The 19,584-nt window shown below is 46.9% G+C and overlaps 1 protein-coding gene across 2 annotated transcripts in view; it reads left to right on the top strand.

Moving 5' to 3' along the window:
* The first annotated feature begins 499 nt into the window (after positions 1 to 499).
* The window catches only part of SOCS6 (suppressor of cytokine signaling 6), a 34,136-nt gene continuing 15,051 nt past the window's right edge, over positions 500 to 19,584 (top strand). The window contains exons 1-2 of one of the 2 annotated variants that reach the window (XM_042239687.2): positions 500 to 595; positions 6,524 to 6,714. The gene's annotated coding sequence lies outside the window, so the exon portion shown is untranslated. Of the gene's footprint in view, positions 596 to 853; positions 1,055 to 6,523; positions 6,715 to 19,584 lie in introns of those variants that run through there. The other variant, XM_027960711.3, reaches the window with a different exon arrangement.

Here is a 19,584-nt window from a genome sequence, read left to right as displayed (position 1 = left end):
TATTCAACATTCATAAGAATTAAGATCAATTACTTGAACTTTTAAAAAACTAACAGCTTTACCGAGGTATAACTTCGGAAAAACTTTAAGACTTTCTCCCCCTAGCCTTGTTTCCTTTGTAAAAGCTCCATGCTATTCAAGAAATACAACTTTCAAAGCCAACACTAATTCTCGTTAGACTTTAATGATACTTATCTTTAACTACTTTTCTTCGAATGAAAAGAGAAATAAAAAATAAAAAATGCTTCTCGTTGACAAAAGTCCAATTTGCTGTTAATTCTATATGCAGGTAGCAAAGAATCCACAGAGTTTGGTTCCCAAAAAGTGAGTCAAGTTACCAACACGCAACTTAACATCACGCTCCCTTGGAACTCGGCGGCACAAACAATAAACTATTTCTGCATAAAAAAACCCCACTAACAAGGACTAAAGGGAAAAGCAGATGGGCTGAAACAAGGAGTAAGTTTTTCTTTTAATCAGCACATCTTACGGTTAAGCTAGAGAAAGGTGTGGGAAGGGCCCGGCTCGGGCGCGCGCGCTCGGCCACTCTGTCCCGCCGTCCGCGGGGGCCGGGTGGTCCCGGTCACTGCGCCAGGTAAGCGGACCCTCGACCGCAGGGGACGAGGCCGGGGCCGGCGCCCGAGGGCCGAGGACACGGTCCTTCCCACGTCCGCCCGGCCGCCGCGGAGGCGAGGCTGCAAAGGCGGCGGATGAGCGGGCGGGCGGGCGCGCAGGGGCCGGGGGCGCCCGGAGGGCGGGTGCGGGCGCCCGGACCCCGGCGCGCACCGGCCCCGGCCCCGCCCCGCCCCGCCGGCCCGCCCCCCGCGCCGACGCCTGCCTGCGCCGCGGGCCCAGAGGTGGGCGCGGGGCGGCCCGCTCGGCTCCTCGGCGGCGGCTCCTCTCGGGCCGGCGGCCGGCGCGCCGCTCCTGGAGGAGGCGGCGAGGCGGGAGGAAGAGGAGGAGGAAGGCGGCGGGAGGCGGAGTTGCGGGCGAGCAGGGCCGAGCGCGGCAGTCGCGCCGGCGCGGGGCGAGGACGCGGAGCGGCCGCCGCCGGGTGAGCGTCTGCGGCGCGGGGCTGGGCCGCCCGCCCGCTCCCCTCGGGCGCCGGGGGCGCCGCGGCTCCGCGGGGCGGCGCGGGGCTGCTCCGGCGCGGGCGGCCCGGGGAGCGGCCAGGGCCTCGGCGGGTCCGCGGGCGGGCTTCGGGCCGGCGGGGAGCGGCGTCCGGGAAGCCGGGCCGGGGCGCCGGGCTGGGGAGGCCCGAGGCCTGCTTCCGCCGCGCGCGCCGGCCCGACCCCGCGGCCTCTGGCCCTTCGCCGCGCGCGCCGGGCCCTGGCCGCTGCCTTTGTTGCCCGCAGCCCGGCAGGGAGAGGCCGGGGCTCGGCGAGGCCTGGGGCGGCGGCGCGGGGCCTGCGCGCTCGGACCCCGGGGCCGGCGGGCGCGCGCGGGAGGCCCGGGCCGCGGCGTGGCCGGGACCCCGGTGGGCTCCGCGCGGGGACGCGCCGCCGGACCCTCGTGGCCGTGGGCACGGGAGGACGTGAGCCCGCCCTCGGGTCCGGGCCGGGTCGCGGTGTTCGGTTCGCTTCGCGGACACCTTGGTGCCTCCCTTCTGGGTCACATCTATTGACATTTGTCCCGGGGCAGGTCCCGGCCCAGAACTTGGAACGTGTGCGGTCGTCTGCAGGCCAACTTCACGTTTAGTCGGCATGTGGAATTCGGGGTTCCCAGCCCCACTTTTTGGAACTCAGGGCCAGGTGGGAATATGGGGACAGACCTCAGGCTTCCGGTAGTGAAATATAATAATGTTGGATTCAGTTCCACGAATGTTTTCTTGAAACGTCTGCCCTGGAAAAGGAGACCTGCCACTTTACTGTGGATGAGGATGGAGAACGTAGTAATCACAGTTACGATGTGAATGAGACATAAAACGTTGCCCAAATACGTTCTTCATGGACTGCGGTCCTTGGCTGCACACATGTCTGTCATCAAACAAAAGTAAACTGCCCTCTCCTTTAAGATGAAACGGCCGAGGTGTTCCCAGCCGCAGTAGGTGTGCAGTGATCTTGACTTTTTTTTTTCTTTTTCTGGTTAAAGCAACAAATATCACAACATGAAATCTACTTAGCTTACTTGAATGAATGAGTGTTCAGTGGAATATGTAGTGCTGTGGGGAATGTTTTATTTAAAAACATGAATGGCGCTGTTTATCAAGTTTCACAGAGAAAACCTGGAAACAGCCTGTGATCTGCTTCCGGTGCGGTCTTATTCCTCAGTATTTCTGCATCAGGTAGCATGGATATGGTTAAGTTTCAGAGGCCACGCCTGCTCCAAGCAGAATATGTGACCAACCCTTTGGTTCCGACAGGGTCCCTCAGGGTTTCTTGTTGCCTTTGGGGAGGCTGTCAGACTGGCCTTGGACTTAACTAGGATTCTTAGAAGAGCTCACCTGTGACCTGACAAGTACTTTCTACCGGTCTGGATAGGATCCCCCATCTTATTCACCGAAACCTTTACCTTTTGGGGGCCTTCCTTCAGTATCTCTTTTGAAGAACTTTTTCCCCTTGTGATCTTTAAATACCTCCTGAATTGGTGGGAAGTACCTGGCACTGCCCCTTTCCCTTCTCTTACTGGGAAGGTGGGCAGGCCTTAGACATGGCCTCCCCAGGACCCAGGGGCACACCCTTGGGTGTCACCTGACACCCTCCCCTGTAGCACCTTGTCGGGGAGTGGCCCAGCAGGGGTTGAGGTGCCATTGACCTGGGCTACAGCCAACCTGGGCAGTGCCCTGGGAGGAAAACTCAGCTGTGCTGACTGGATTCCTAATCATCTCAGGCTTCTTTTAATGGCCCTCTTTTTAGGGAGCAGAAGCAAGCATCTTCTTAAAGCCTGTCTTGCTAGGTAACCATCACTCTTTAGAGAAAACTCTGGTAATTTTCTCCCTTGTGATCAGTTTTCAAGAAGCTGTTTTTTTTTTACTAGTATTTCCTTTTATTTGGCTCATGGAAGTAATCCTGTGATCTTATTTCAGAGTTATAATGTAGCTTCCCTGGTGGCTCAGATGGTAAAGATTCCGCCTGCAATGTGGAAGATCCGGGTTTGATCCCTGGGTTGGGAAGATCCCCTGGAGAAGAAAATGGCAACCCACTCCAGTGTTCTTGGCTGGGAAATCTCAGTAGTCTGGTGGGCTACTGTCCATGGGATCGCAAAGAGTTGGACACACTGAGCGACTAATACAGTACTCCAAAAAAAAGGAAACTGTCAGGATCATTTCTGAGTTTGTGTCAATACTGTTATTATTCGCTCATAAATATGCAGTCGTGCAAAATGGGTCATGCACACACACAAGATACATACAAATATGTTGACGTATGAGGTCAAGTATTCAACAAATATGTTGAAGTATGAGGCATCCCTGGTTGCTCAGATGGTAAAGAATCTGCCCACAATGCAGGAGACCTAGGTTCAATCCCTGGGTTGGGAAGATTCCTTGGAGAAGGGAATGTCTACCCACTCCAGTATTCTTGCCTGCAGAATCCCATGGACAGAGGATACTGGCAGGCTGTAATCCATGGGGTTGCAAAGAGTTGGACATGGCTGAGCAACTAACACACACACGTGAGGTCAGATTCCCCATGTTATTTATAATCTGGTGTAACTAATGGATGTGTTTGCATCTATTTTAATACTTAAAAAGGGCAGGTAGGTAAATGACCTAGAGATAAAAAGATCGCCTTTTGCTGTTTTCTGCTTGTTGCATCTTTTATGGGAAATGAAGATTGTCTATTTCAGTTCTCCGTCCTCATTCCTAACTTCTTCCACTTCAGGACATGGCACGTCTGTGGTGTCCAGTTACTTTCATAAAATTGTGAAAGTCATTTTGCAAGGGAGACATTTATGATATTAGTGTGTCATGATAAGGGGAAACTTTCTTGTATGACTAGCTTGATTGAAAGAGTTATCCAGGTAGTAAAAGAGAAACAATACTGGGCCGAGTTCTAGAGTGTACTGAGAGTGAAATTGTCATTAGTGTTTTTATGGTTAATTTATTATGCTCCATAACATGTTGCTTTATCTGTTAAGTAGGAAAGACTTTTGGACTAAGGGCACATTTCACGTTAAACCGATGTCAGGGTCGAATTGATGATTCATAAAGACTTTACATTTACTTTGTTGTGACATTTGTTTTGGGTGACTGTTGGCCTCATTGATGTTTGAAGAATAGACATAGAATAGTCGGAGATAGATAAGTCATTGAAGATTTCCACGCTCCCTTTGCACACGGAGGATGTTTTGGAGGTGTTAAGTCTTTAGGGGGATGTGTACGTTGCTAGCTTGTGACCTTGAATACACTGTATATCCCCTCGGAGTTTTATTCCTCATTTGGGGCCAAGATGGGGGTAATAATCCATCTGACAGAGTTACTGTGAGTACGCAGATGTTTTGTGTAAAGTGACATTCAAACTGTTTACCATTGTCACAAATGAGACTTCTGCCCGACTCAGTTGGTCTTGAAGAACCCACTCTGCCTCAGTGCGGTCACGGTCCAGCCCTTCTCTTCCTTGGCATTCCAGGCTGCATCTCAGTCCTCACCTTGCACAGGGCTGTTCTTCAGTGGCTCTTCCTGGGGTTGGCTCATCCTCGGATCGTAATACCAGGGTCACCGTCTCAGGGAAGCCTTCCCTGGCTCCCATTCCTCGTAGCTCCAGGGACCCCATTTATCAGTTCGTGTGTTTCTGATCTAAGGTTCATCACTGAGTTCCTTGTGGAGGGCTGGACCTGTGGTCTTTCTCCTCTATCCGCCTCAGACTCCTCATGCTTCCTGTCCACTGAGTGGGGACGCGGGGTGCAGAAAGCTCCTATGGTTTCTACGTGGTTGTCCACACAGTAAAGGCAGAGGTGTGCTGCCTGGGTCTTGGACGTCTGTTGGTTTTTGTGTTTTTCTTCGTTACCCCTGGCTGTGCCTATCTGCTCAGCTGGATAAATCATAGCACTAGTAAGGCCTGAGTTCTTGAAACTCCGTGGCGTACATAGCCGCATGTGGGGAGAGTCACCTCTACCTGTCGGGCCGAGGTGTTTGTCTGAATTCACTCACACACCTGGCTGGCTCATCCATCTCGTCTGGAATCACAGTTGCCTGGAGTGCGAGGAGAGGATCCGCCCCACGGCACGTTTCCCTTGAAGTTGCCTTACAGAACTTGGTGGGATGAGACTTCAGTTGTCTGGAACCTCTGGCACCCTCAGGATGGGGCAAGAAGGAGGAACTCATTTGGAATTAGACCAGCTAGAGACCTAGGTGCCTGTGAGCATAGCTAGTGAAGGCGCGCTCTCACAGGGCTGCCGATCAAGGCCTGAATTTCAGCCCTGTGATTTTATAGGGCAGTGATTTTTAAAATAAAAATCTTATTTATCTTCTTGTAAAATAATACTAGTGTGCCTTCCTCCACATCGGTGTAAAAATTAAGTGAGATAATGCATGTAGGGGGCTTCCCTGGTGGCTTAGATGGTCCACCAGCAATGCGGGAGACCTGGGTTTGATCCCTGGGTCGGGCAGATTCCCCAGAAAAGGGCATGGCAACCCACTCCAGTACTGTTGCCTGGAGAATCCCATGGACGGAGGAGCCTGGGGGGCTCAGTCCATGGGATCACTGAGTTGGACACGACTTAGCCACTGAGCACCCACAATAGTAATAATTAGTTTAAGCTATACCATAATTGGTGGCTTCCCTGGTGGCTCAGACGGTAAAGCATCCTCCTGCAATGCGGGAGACCCAGGCTCGATCTCTGGATCGGGAAGATCCCCTGGAGAAGGAAATGGAAACCCACTCCAGTACTTTTGCCTGGAAAATTCCATGGACGGAGGAGCCTGGTAGGCTACAGTCCATGGGGTCGCAAAGAGTCGGACAGGACTGAGCGACTTCACTTCACTTATACCGTGATTAGTTAAAAGAAGTATTCTGATTAACCTGCAGTATCTGCATAAGACTTGGTTTTTTCTTGCTGAAGAAGCCTTCTGTGGGGAAAAGGTGTGAAATGAAGAAGATGAGAAAAATGGACATAAAAGAGGAAGGAGAATGGGAGTCTACAGAAGTACTGCTGGTGCAGCTACTAGAATTTGAGGATTACACATGGCTATAGTGGGGCGTCCCTCGTGGCTCAGGTGGTAAAGAATCTGCCTGCAATGCAGGAGACCTGGGTTCGATCCCTGGGTCGGGAAGATCCCATAGAGAGGGGAATGGCAACCACTCCAGTATTCTTGCCTGGAGAATTCCATGGACAGAGGCTACAGTCCATGGAGTCGCAAAGAGTCAGACATGACTGGGTGACTGACACTTTGACAGTGTGAGCAGCGGTGGGCTAACTGGCCCCGGGTCATCGTGGTCGGTTGGTGGGAAATCTTGAGCAGGAACATACCGCCCACGGCCGCCCACAAGGTCCTTGGCTCTTGTTCTCCTACTGTGTGTTTTAATATTGTGTTATCACTCTTAACAGCCATCCCACTGAAATTTTTTCTTAAAATTATTAAAAGGACATCACACTTGGAGACTATGTTTGGGGAGCGGTGGCTATTCCATCGTCCTGGGGAGCCGACTCTTGCGTAGAAGAGAACGAGGAACGCTGAAGACGAGACCGCATCTCTGCAGGCCTGGGAGCCGAAGCCATCCGAGCATCAGAAAACTCCTGCCGGCATCACCATGCCGTCCTGAAGTCTGCCACCAGGTGAGTCTGGTCGTGTGAAGAGACGGCTGTCTGTCTGGAGCGGTTTAGTGGCAGCGTGAGGTTATGTACATGCTTGTTTGTAAAGTGTCTCTTCCAAGAACGCAGTGGAATATATAGCTGCTCTTAGATAACAGTTCTGGCAAAACCAGTTTAATGTTAGTCTTCAGAACTATTTGGAAAAGGTGTATGCAGCAGGTGCTGCAGATTGTCGTTTGGTGCTGCCTGCTGTTGTTCTTATGTGATGGGTGGTATTCTGGCCACATTAGCAACATGCTGGGTGGTAAGAGAGCAGGATTAATAAATACTCTTTTAAAAAACGGAAGATGAATTTTTTACTGGTAGACTTGTCACTTCATGTGATTTCCCTTTTGTTTTGATGTTTATAATAATAATGAAAGTGTTTTTGGTTTTAAAGATATCGTCCCTCTGATTAAAGTCATTTCTGTCTATTCACATTGCTTTTAACATAAAAATATACGTACATATATTTAGGGAATAACATTACTACCAAGTATCACTGACTGTCAGAGTGTATAAATGTATACCAAACAAAAGAATTATATTAGGATTTTAGTGCTTTTGTTCATTTGAAGAATTACTGCCTTTCTCAAATTAGAGGGCACCTTCTGATAACATTATCCTCATGCAGACGATGAGGAGGCAGGTAAGAGTGGTTACGTAATGTTCAGAATGCAGCTCCCCTGGCCGTCTGTGCAGGATGTATGACTTCTGGTAGCCAGGGAACCTGGACTGTGTCTTCAAGGAGGATGTCACAGTTGAGCTGACTCTGGGACAGCAATCGGCAAGGCTGTCTGTGCAAGGACGGTATCGAAGACAGGCTGAGCGGCAGGAGCTGTCAACCTAGAGGCTGCTTTCTCCTCTCTCTAGGTGACGTTGCCTGGTCTCTGTTTCTTGGTTTATTTCCTTGATTTGATGGAGCTCATCCTTGTAACTTCCTAGAAAGGTGATGGAGTGTGAGATCTTATATGTCAGAAAATGTCTGTGTTCTAAGTATTTGATTTGTTGTCTGGCTGTGTTCAGGCTTCCTAGGTGGCTCAGACAGTAAAGAATCTGCCAGCAGTGCAGGAGACCAGGGTCTCTGGGTCTGGAAGATCCCTGGGAGGAGGGCACAGCAGCCCACTCCAGTGTTCTTGCCTGGAGAATCGCAAGGTCCCTGTGTTAGTCGGCACAGGATAGGTTATGCTGCAATGGCAGATAAATGTCTGAAACCTCAGTATGTAAATGATGCTTCTCGCTCTCTTTCACCAAGTCCATTGCTGGGGGCTCCCCTGGCGTCTTCCTGCAGTTCCCCGTCGTATCACCTGGTGGCCCCAGGTTACCCCAGCAGGTGCAGAAGAGAGCTGATAAGCTAGCACGAGATGTCTCGCCCAGAAGTGACTCGTGTCCTTGTTGCTTGGAGTCCGTTGGCCGGTACCCGTCACGTGGCTGTGTGGTTGCGGTGTGGGGGGTGTGCTCAGGCAGAGTTGTTGATGTGCACGTGGGCTGCACTGGAAGCGGGTTTCCTCCTGAAGCTGAAGGCTGACTTCCAGCTTTCAGTGTTACCACTGTGTCAGCTGCCATCTCTTTCCCTGTCATGTGTGTGTGATTTTTTTTTCTCTTTCTGGAAGCTTTATAATATCTTTCTATTATCACCTAAATTTTTTTTTCCCCCTTCATTCGCTTTCTTTTCCTGATCAAAACTATTCTTTGTTGAGTGTTGGGTCTCCTAGATTGAAGTGTTAATTTTTTTTTTTTTTTTTTTAGCTTTTTCTCAAATATTTAGTTTGGTTTATTTTGTGATTTTCTTGGGGGGGAGGATTTTCTCAGTTTTTCTTCTATTGAATTTTAATTTTGGCTGTAAGAGTTTTTGTTTTCTGTTTTCTACTCCCACTTTTTAATGGCTAGCATCTGACTCTTGTTTCAGATTTGTGATATTTTTTCTTAGGTTTGTTTTTCTGTTGCCTGCCCTTGTAGCAGGCTTAAATTTCATTTATCTGAGCTGGTTAACACTGTTGTCATCTGCTGTTGTTTGCATTCCAGTTTTCATTGTCCTTGTGTTTTTTAAAAAATGTATTTAATTTTTAAATTTTTTAATGTTTTGGCTGAGTGGCTGGTGGGATTGAACCAAGGCCCCCTGCAGTGGAAGTGCAGGGTCCTAACCACTGGACCGCCAGGAAATTCCACATTCCCTGTGGGTTTTTTTGTGGTGATAAAGAAGTGTATGTTTCATCAGAAGCTTGTCCAAAGTGTTTGTTTTGCCAGCATCAGGGAATAATAAAGTCTTTTACTTTGGGGGAAACCCGAGTCTGATTTTTCTTTAAATAAAGATTTTCATCGTGTTTTCAGTTAGTGCTGTCATGAAGCCACACCCATGCCACTGAGCTTTGTGGAACTTAATTTACGAAATACTTGCTGGTCTGCAGTGGGCAACATGAATTATTTTCACTTGGATCATTTTAAAAGTATTAGAGGTCCCCTGTTCGGCAGCCTTGAATTAGTGATTACCTTTGATAATTAACTTATCATTTTACAATGTGTATGACCTTTTCCATTTTGTAAGATATTTCTATTTCCTTCATAGGGCTGCATCATTCATTTGAATAATTATTGCTCTACGGGATCTCCTTTATCACTAATTATCAATGAATGAAGTTTGCATTCACTCTTAAATCTTACGTGGATTACTTTTTGTATCCCAAATGTGCTATTCTTTATTTGTGTATACTTACATAAAATGAGGAAAAGATTGTTACAGCTAAAAACTCTTATTGTCTAATGCAAATCACATGAAAAACTTAAATGTTCTGTGCAAAAGCACTTGAGCACATGATTGACAAATTGCCTTTTAAATTGGAGCTTAGTGTTGAGACCTAAAGGCTGAACGCAGTCAAAGCAGTTGCGTTACTTTTCAGTTATTTTTATGTGCATGTTGCCACTAGGAGTTAAAAATTTTTGCTTTAGTAGTTCAGTATATTTAAGAGACTTTATGTATAAGCAAATCTTGAAGAATGAAAAGTAGTGAAAGAACTTCATCATTACATTGTTTGGTACAGCACCCCTGCCCCTGAATAAAAGTAAATATCAGACAGACAGTTCAGTTCAGTCGTGTCCGACTCTTTGCAACCCCTTGAATCGCAGCATGCCAGGCCTCCCTGTCCATCACCAACTCCCGGAGTTCACTCAGACTCGCGTCCATCGAGTCCGTGATGCTATCCAGCCATCTCATCCTCTGTCGTCCCCTTCTCCTCCTGCCCCCAATCCCTCTCAGCGTCAGAGTCTTTTCCAGTGAGTCAACTCTTTGCATGAGGTGGCCAAAGTACTGGAGTTTCAGCTTTAGCATCATTCCTTCCAAAGAAATCCCAGGGCTGATCTCCTTCAGAATGGACTGGTTGGATCTCCTTGCAGTCCAAGGGGCTCTCAAGAGTCTTCTCCAACACCACAGTTCAAAAGCATCAATTCTTCGGCGCTTGGGCCCTGCTTAATTGTCAACAGTTGGTCAAAATTCTCAAAGGATCTTACCTACTTGGTAGTTTAATCAGTAGTTTACAACTTCCTTGTAGGCAGTGAAAGTGGTGAGATTATTTGGGAATTTGCTGTTTTTTAGCTAAGACATTGGTAAGTGCCTGGAAAGGTGTAAAAATGTGTACATTTAGAAAATGATCAGCCTCCTCTGGTGGCTCAGTTGTAAAGAATCTGCCTTCCAGTGCAGGACACAGGCTCGATCCCTGGTTCGGGAGAACCCACGTGCTGTGGGGCAGTTAAGCCCGTGCGCCCAGCTCCTGAGCTTGTGCTCTAGAGCAGCAGGAGATACCACCACAGCGAGAGGCCCACACACCACAGCTCGAGAGGAGCCCCTGTCCTCAGCTGGAGAGAAGGCCCGAGCAGCAGCGGAGAACCAGCACCATAAACAAACAGTTTAAAAGTAAATAGTATATCATCAATTTGAAAATAAATGATAAGAATAAATAATTTAAAAATTAGCCTGTATATACATGGAGACAGTAATGAATTGGTAATAGGTATACTACTTTTTAATGGGTAACTGGTGGTGCGGTGGTGAAGGATCTGCCTGTCAGTGCAGAAGATGTGGGTTTAATCCCTGGGTTCTGAAGATCCCCTGGAATAGGAAATGGCAACCCACTCCAGTACTCTTGCCTGGAAAATGCCATGGACAGAGAAGCTTGGCAGGCTACAGTCCATGGGGTTGCGAAGAGTTGGACACGACTGAGCAAGTGAGCACACACATACTTTTCAAATCCAACGTGTTAAAATCTCAGTAAAAAAATCAAGGAGCGGGTTTATTTCAATAATCAAATCTTATAAACTAGCTCCACTGATGGTTTAAATGACTGAATTTATGAATTTTTCTATATTTAATAGGAATGTGTTGGACACAGTAATAGGAAAATGTATTTAGAAATGCTCACATAAAAGTTCTCTACAGGTTAAATTTCTAAGTCTCTGCATATTTTTGTTCTCATTGAATCAGATAATTTTAGAGCTTCATGTGTTTTAGAGATCATCGTCTTCATTTTATGTGGGAAATTTGAGACTCTGGAGATTCGCTGTGTCACACAGAAAACAGTGCCACGGTATGGTTTTGTATCTAGCCCACAAAGTGGGAGTTGGAACTTGAAAATTTATTAGAGCTTTTGTTGTACTCATAAACATCATTCTTAATTTTAAATTATATAGCAACTTAAGTCTATTCTTCCCAACTTGATTATCCAATACGACTGAGCGACTTAAGTCAACACAGTGTGTGCTTGCTCAATTGTGTCTGACTCTGCAGCTCCATGAACTGTAGCCTGCCAGGCTCCTCTACCCATGGGATTCTCCAGGCAAGAATACTGGAGTGCATTGCCATTTCCTTCTCCAGGGGATCTTCCCGACCCAGGGATTGATCCCCCATCTCCAGTACTCTTGCCTGGAAAATCCCATGGACAGAGGAACCTGGTAGGCTGCAGTCCATGGGGTCGCTAAGAGTCGGACACGACTGAACAACTTCACTTTCACTTTTCACTTTCATGCATTGGAGAAGGAAATGGCAACCCACTCCAGTGTTCTTGCCTGGAGAATCCCAGGGACGGCAGAGCCTGGTAGGCTGCCATCAATGGGGTCGCACAGAGTCGGACACGACTGAAGTGACTTAGCAGCAGCCGTAGCAGCTCCTGTATTAGCAGAAGATTTTTTTCCACTGAGCCACCTGGGAAACCCACTTATCTACCTTTATAGCCATCCAAATATTCATATGACTTCTTAAAGCTTATTGTGCAAAGATCAGAGACTCTAAAAGAAGTCAAAGCCATTCTATTATGTTTACTACATTTCACTTAGTGAGTCAGAGATTTTATGCTACTTGCAAGCTATCAAGTTAGCCAAATACAGTTCCATTGCTGCTGCCAGAAGACGTGAGACTCCTGGGTCAGAGATAAAGGACTTTATTACTCAGGATAGTAACAGGCATCTGTTGCCAGTTCCCTGAGCACTGGTGCCCTATTGAGAGAAGATGTGGGGGTGGAGGGGGTGGAGATGGAGCAGGAAACCAGTGAGGAGGCTGCCGCAGTGAGGCCCATGGCCAGTGTGGTGATTGGACCCATAAGTGAGAGGGCTCTGCCTATGGTTTGAAGATAGAGATTGAGATTGGATGTGAGTGAGAGAAAGAGGAGAGCCCTGGATGGCGCTGAAGGTTTTGATCTGAGCAGCTGGAAGAATGGAGTAGCCATGAATGAAAGTGGGAAAGAATGCAGCTTGAGCAGGTTTAGGGCTGGGATGGGAAAAAAAAAAATCCAGATTTTCATTTTGAATGTGCTTGAGTCTCAGGTATCCATAAGACAGCGCAGCGGCAGAGTCCAGAGAGGAACTGGCTGGAACTGCACTGCACAGAGGCGCGGTTCGGGAGCGGGCTGCACATCAGTGTTACCTCGTGCGTGAGAATGAGGGACGTGAGTGCAGACGGAGAAGTGACCGGAGTCTGAGTGCCGGCCCGAGTGTGCCTGGGGTGCTGCTGGTCCGCGGGAGGTCAGCGCTGAGAGGCGGTGCTGGATTTGCAGCGCAGCCAGCATCAGTGACCTTGGCAAGAGCGGTCCCTGTAACCGCCGGGGAGAAGGTCTTGGGTGGGAGTTTCAGAAAAAATGGGGGCAAGGGGGTCCTCACGTGTACGCGTGGTTCCCCCAAGGTGTTACACTGCACGGGGATTAAAGAGAGAAGCATAGACGGGGGTGGGGGGGGGGGGGGGTGGGGGGAAGGTTGGTTTTTATCTTTGAGGAGTGGCCCAGCAGAGGGGACTCGTTGGCAGGTGGAGGAGACGGCCGCAAAGCGGAGCGGCCCGTGGAAAGGTCCGTGGGTTTATGGTAACGGGGTGGGCGTGGGCTGCTGCGGCGCTGCAGAGTTACGTTTGCTTCTGAAGGTGTCGATTGTCTCCGGGAAGTAGGAAGCCGGGCCTTCAGCTCAGATTGAAGGTGGGGGAGATGTAGGAGGTCTGAGGGAAGATGAGACGTACTCGGCTAGGAAGGGGAGAGCGGAGTGGATCAGGGGATGAACGTGACTTCCAGGCGGCGTTCAGGCTGCCCCTGAGGCTCACGGAGGTGACTGCACACTGAGAGCAGCCAGACGGCCCGTGTTTCTCCAGCCCCGTTCCCGGGGAGGGTGCAGGCAGAGTCGGTGTCCTTTTCAGAGTGAGAATGGGGGAAGGGAATTGAAGGAATGTTCCATGGAATGACGGTGATTAACCGTGGAATACAAGCCACTGAAGAGCTGGTGGGGTTATTACTCTTAACGTTTAAACTTTGACTATTTCAGTCCAGACTACATATACACTAAATAAAATGTAATGTCAGATTGGCAAAAAGTTATTACAGCAAAAATAATAACAGTGTTTTTACCTGTCGACATGCTTTTTCGTTTGGTGGTCATGCTGTGCCTAAAAAGCGAGGAAAGGCTTTGCACTCTGCTCTGACTTGATGGATTTACTCACCCATCCCCTTCTAAACAGTGCCTGACCAACAAACAAGCCTACAGACCTTGTTCTGAAGAAAACACTCCATGTTTTTTGTAAAATATTTTGAAAATAAGGTATTGGACATAATACCTAAACAAAGTCTTCTGTGATCCGGTTGACAGTTACGTTGTATTTCTTTCTGGTCTGATTTTCCTCCCTATTCTTTCTACATAATCGAGGCCACACTTTACATAAGATTTCATTTCCTGTGTTTTTGCATGTAACAAATGAACAATATGAACTTTTCCCCCATGTTATTTATAACTCTGTATAAATATCAGTTTTAGTGGTTCCCTAAAGTTCCATTGTGTAGATGTGCAAGAATTTTGTTTACAGTTCTCATAATGTTGGAAATTAGAATGTTTCTGATTTTTAAAATTTATTTATCTTTTTACTACATTATAAATGCAGGAGATGTTGTTATGCTTTGTTTTCCTATTCAGGATTTATAAAAATAGCATTATTGGGTCAAAGAGTATGTTTTTAAGAGTTGCATATAGCCAAGTGATGTTTTACAACTATATTAAGATGTTTTCAACTAATGAATATCATTATTTAAAAGAATCTTTGCTGATTTGACTTGTGAAAAAAGTCAAGACACAAGTACTATACAGTGTAGAAAAAATAAAGGAGACGATCTATACAGACTGCCACGGGGTGATTCCTAGAGGTCTGAAATGCCCCTGCCTTGTCATAAGTCTTTGTGGTGTGCACATCTAGTTATGCATTTTAATCATTTTCCATATAATAAAAAAAGAAGAATGTTTAAAAGCCAGCCTATTTTACATTGCCACCAGCAATGTGGGAGGGTTCCCCTTTCTCTCCCTTCTTGCTGACTCTAGGTCTTGCCTGTCTTGGGGTGGGTCGTGGTCCCTCATTTGCATTTTCCTCACCACCAGTAGTGTCAAGCACCTTTTCATGTACTTACTAGCCATTTGTATGTCTTTGGTAAAAGGTCTTATTTAAATCTTTTGCCCACTTAAGAACAGGTTGTCTTATCATTCAGTTTTAAGAGTTCTTTATATATTTGTTGTGGCTACAAATCCTTTATTAGATACATGGTAAGCAAATATTTCCTCCCAATCTGTAGCTTCTCTTTTCTCTTAATGATACATTTTGGAGCACGGAAGTTTTTAATTTTCATAAAGTCCCAATGCTTAGTGGTTTTTATGAAGAAGTTCTTGGTTGTATGCAGTTAGTTTATCTCTAAAATGCATCACTTCATGGGAAATGGATGGGGAAACAGTGGAAACGTGTCAGACTTTAATTTTTTGGGCTCCAAAATCACTGCAGATGGTGATTGCAGCCATGAAATTAAAAGACGCTTACTTCTTGGAAGAAAAGTTATGACCAAGCTAGATAGCATATTCAAAAGCAGAGACATTACTTTGCCGACTAAGGTCTGTCTAGTCAAGGCTATGGTTTTTCCTGTGGTCATGTATGGATGTGAGAGTTGGACTGTGAAGAAGGCTGAGCGCCGAAGAATTGATGCCTTTGAACTGTGGTGTTGGAGAAGACTCTTGAGAGTCCCTTGGACTGCAAGGAGATCCAACCAGTCCATTCTGAAGGAGATCAACCCTGGGATTTCTTTGGAAGGAATGATGCTAAAGCTGAAACTCCAATACTTTGGCCACCTCATGCAAAGAGTTGACTCATTGGAAAAGACTCTGATGCTGGAAGGGAACGGGAGCAGGAGGAGAAGGGGACGACAGAGGATGAGATGGCTAGATGGCATCACGGACTCGATGGATGCAAGTCTGAGTGAATTCCGGGAGATCATGATGAACAGGGAGGCCTGGCGTGCTGCGATTCATGGGGTCGCAAAGAGTCGGACACGACTGAGCGACTGAACTAACTAACTAACTAAAATGCTGAAATGGTCGCTCTTGACAGTTTGGCTCAGCTTTATAGTTTTTACAGAGGAAAAAACTTGATATTGTTTTTATAGAGTTTTTCTCTGCTTTTTACAGAGAAGATTTATCAGTCTCCCTTTCCATCACGCCAGAAGTGGATCCCCCTTGGTACATACTTTTAAATTCTCATTTTCAGATGAGGAAACTGAGGCATGGTGCCCAGGGTCATTAGGCAGTGGTGACTGCAGAGTCCTGCTCAGAACCACAAGGCTTTGTCCTCCCAGCTCCATACAGTGTTAACACAGTCAGATAAAATGACATGTCATCGGAAACTGCCGACGGTCAGCTCTTGTGTCTGTTGCTTGGCAAATTCGTTTGCAACTTCAGGCCAATTGTTAAACATTCTAAGGTCTAGTTTACTCTTCTATGAAATAGAAATAAAGCTGGAACCTTGAAAATAGAGCTATTCTGAGGATTCAGGAAGATTAGTGTGCGTTTTTTTGTGCGCAGTAATCCCCCTGGAGTTGGTGGTTGTGGCGGCGGTGGAAGTAAGTCAGCCAGCAGAAGTGATTGCAGTGGGTGGCAGAGAGCCTCTGCCTCCTGGGGAGCGGGGTCTCTCCTCAAGGATGAGAGCGCCATTTGGGCTGTAAATGTGTGTCTTTTACAACCCTTCTGCAGATGTTTGCTTACTTACATTCTGCACTAGGATCGAAGGCCCTGGAGGGTCAGGACTTTATCTTTCAGCTCTGGTTTGCAGCTCTCTCCTCACACTGGTGGAGGACGTGCAGTGTTTTATCAGTGTGAAGACACGTGTGTGAGCTGGAGTGATAATACCGCAGGAGAGGGAGGCAAAGAGGTGGGCACAGTTAAGGGAACTTACAGAAGCCTTGTCTGGGGTGAGCTCAGGTCCAGGGGTTGTTAGGCACCAGGGCTTTCTTGGGTCAGGTAGGAGCGGAGCCCCGGGGGAGTCTCAGTGGGAAGCGGAAGACTAAAACGAGAGTGGGGTACTGGGGGCGAGGCCAGGCCAGGCCCGGGGTGGGGGGGGCCGGTGCATCAGGAGCTTGGAAGCTGGGGAGGACTGAAAGCAGTTCCAAGAGGGTCCACAGAGATGGCTGATTCAGGAAAGCTCTTGAGACCTTTGACCCCGAGGGCATCAGCGTCCTGCTTTTGTGACCCCAGGTGGCGAAAACACACAGACAGACGCTGTTTACCAAGCCTGCGGGGAGGAGGGAGTGGTGGTGGCTCCGTATAAAGTAAAACCTCAGTGGTCACGGGAAGGTCCTCTGTGGGAAACGTACATCTCCTTGCAGGTGTGGCTTCCTGATCCCATGTCCACCGCCTGGACGTGTGGTCACTGATACCTGGAGACTTTTACTGTATATATTTAACCATATAAATACACACATGGAGTCCTATTTGCCTTTCTTTTGTAGCTGGCCTTTATCCAGTGTCTCTTGGACCCTTTTCTTTATGTATATAATACTCCATGGTATTGATGGGCTATAACTTACTAAACTAATTCACTAACTTTTGATGTATGTTTTCACTGTTGCTCCTGATATCCAGATCAATTCCACGTTTTGACCAGAATGCATTATGCAGCAGAAGTCCCACGCAGTTTAGGTTAAGGGGATCATCCTGCAGAATCAGGGTGTGATCAGAGGCGAGTGCTGTGATCTCTGCCTCAGCTTCCCCACTCATACAGAGTGGGCATTACTCTTGTTCCTGCCGCCTTGAGCCGCAAGCACCTGTGTCGCTTAATCTGTGGGCGGCATTTTTAAGGGCATCACATTTACAAGCACTTTGAAACCTCACTGCTAACTTGCGTGATGGACACCGATACCTCTAAGGTGACACAGCTGATGAAGTTGGAGCTGGGGTGCAGGTGACCCGGAGCAGTCTAGCTCCAGGTGAGTGCTTCCTGCTGTGTCAGACTTGGTACTCCTTATGCCTAGAACTAAACTCACTGGGTTATGAGGATTAAATGAGATGCAGTATATTCCAAGGCCTGGCACATAGTAGGCCAATATGTGGCCTATATTTGCTAATAGTAGGTCATTGGAGAAGGAAATAGAAACCCACTCCAGTATTCTCACCTGGAGAATCCCATGGACAGAGGAGCCTGACAGGCCATGGTCCATGAGATCACAGTTGGACACGACTGAAGCGACTAAGCATGCACACACGTAGGTCATTACTAGGTAAATGATGAAGTAATATTAGTTTCTGGGTTTTTTTAAAAAATTCTCTGTAGCATATCATTTTCCATATGTCCCTGTTTTTGGCATGTATATATATCTAAAAGACAAATTCCTAATAGCATAATTATTTGGCTCAAGCATATGTGAATTCTAAAATTTTGATAAATATTTTCAAGTAATCCTCTACAAGTTGTACTAGTTTACACTTGAGGAGTTAGTTAACGGTCAGGGATAGTTCCCCATATCCTTGCCAGTGTTGTTATTGATTTAGTTTTTTCAAACTCACCAGTGAAGGATATTATCTTGTTTTGTTTTGAATTTTCTTGTTAGTGAATTTTTAAAGTTAACATATAGTTTCAGTCAGTCCAACTCTGCGACTCTATTTACTGCAGCACGCCAGGCTTCCTTGTCCATCACCAACTCCCAGAGCTTGCTCAAACTCACGTCCATCGAGTCGGTGATGCCATCCAACCATCCCATCCTCAGTCGTCCCCTTCTCCTCCTGCTGTCAGTCTTTCCCAGCATCAGGCTCTTTTCAAATGAGTCAGTTCTTTGCATCAGGTGGCCAAAGTATTGGAGCTTCAGCATCTGTCCTTCCAATGCATATTCAGGACTGATTTCTTCTGGGACTGACTGGTTGGATCTCCTTGCAGTCCAAGGAACTCTCAAGAGTCTTCTCCAACACCACAGTTCAAAAGCATCAGTTCTTTGGTGCTCAGCTTTCTTCATAGTCCAACTCATATATCCATACATGACTACTGGAAAAACCATAGCCTTGATTAGATGGACCTTTGTTGGCATAGTAATATCTCTGCTTTTTAATATGCTGTCTAGGTTGGTCATAGCTTTTCTTTCAAGGAGCCAAGCATCTTTTAATTTCATGGCTGCAGTCACCATCTGCAGTGATTTTGGAGCCCAAGAAAGTAAAGTCTCTTACTGTTTCCCCATCTATGTGCCATGAAGTGATGGGACTGGATGCCATGATCTTCGTTTTTTGAATGTTGAGTTTTAAGCCAGCTTTTTCGCTCTCCTCTTTAACTTTCATCAAGAGGCTCTTTAGTTCTTCTTCACTTTCTGCCTTAAGGGTGGTGTCATCTGCCTGTCTGAGGTTATCGATATTTCTCCCGGCAGTCTTGCTTTCAGCTTGTGCTTCATCCAGCCCAGTATTTCGCATGATATACTCTGCATTATAAGTTAAATAAGCAGCATGACAAGATGCAGCCTTGACATACTCGTTTTCTGATTTGGAACCAGTTCGTTGTTCCATGTCCAATTCTAACTGTTGCTTCTTGACCTGCATAAAGATTTCTCAGGAGGCAGGTAAGGTGGTCTGGTATTCCCATCTCTTTAATAGTTTACATACAGTGAAACTCATCCTTTATAGTGTACAATCTGTTGAGTTTATACAAATGCATTCAGTCATGTTGCTATCACCACAGTCTCAGTGTATCAGTGGAGTTCCATCATGCCCAAATTCCTTTAATTTCTTTGTGGTAGATGAGTTGAAAATCTTCTAGGGTGTTAACTGGCCACTTGAATTTGTCTCCTTCTCTTGCTTTCTTGATTTCTCTCTTGCTTGCTTTTTTGACTTTCCTTCTGTCCTTTGTGTCAGTTTTTCCTTTTTATATTTTGCTCATTTGCTTCTAGAACTGTGTACCTTTCTCTTGCTGATTGCTAAGAGCATGGTCTATGTGACAGAAATTCATCCTTGGTCATGTGTGTTTACAGGCTTCTCTGATAGCTCAGTGTGTTTTTTAAAGGAAAACAAAACAAAACAAAAAGCCTGCCTGCCAACTCAAGTTTGATCCCTGGGTCA

The sequence above is a fragment of the Ovis aries genome, chromosome 23 (assembly GCF_016772045.2).
Source record: "Ovis aries strain OAR_USU_Benz2616 breed Rambouillet chromosome 23, ARS-UI_Ramb_v3.0, whole genome shotgun sequence".
Lineage (NCBI taxonomy): Eukaryota > Metazoa > Chordata > Mammalia > Artiodactyla > Bovidae > Ovis > Ovis aries.
This window is presented reverse-complemented; position numbering and strand designations above follow the sequence as displayed.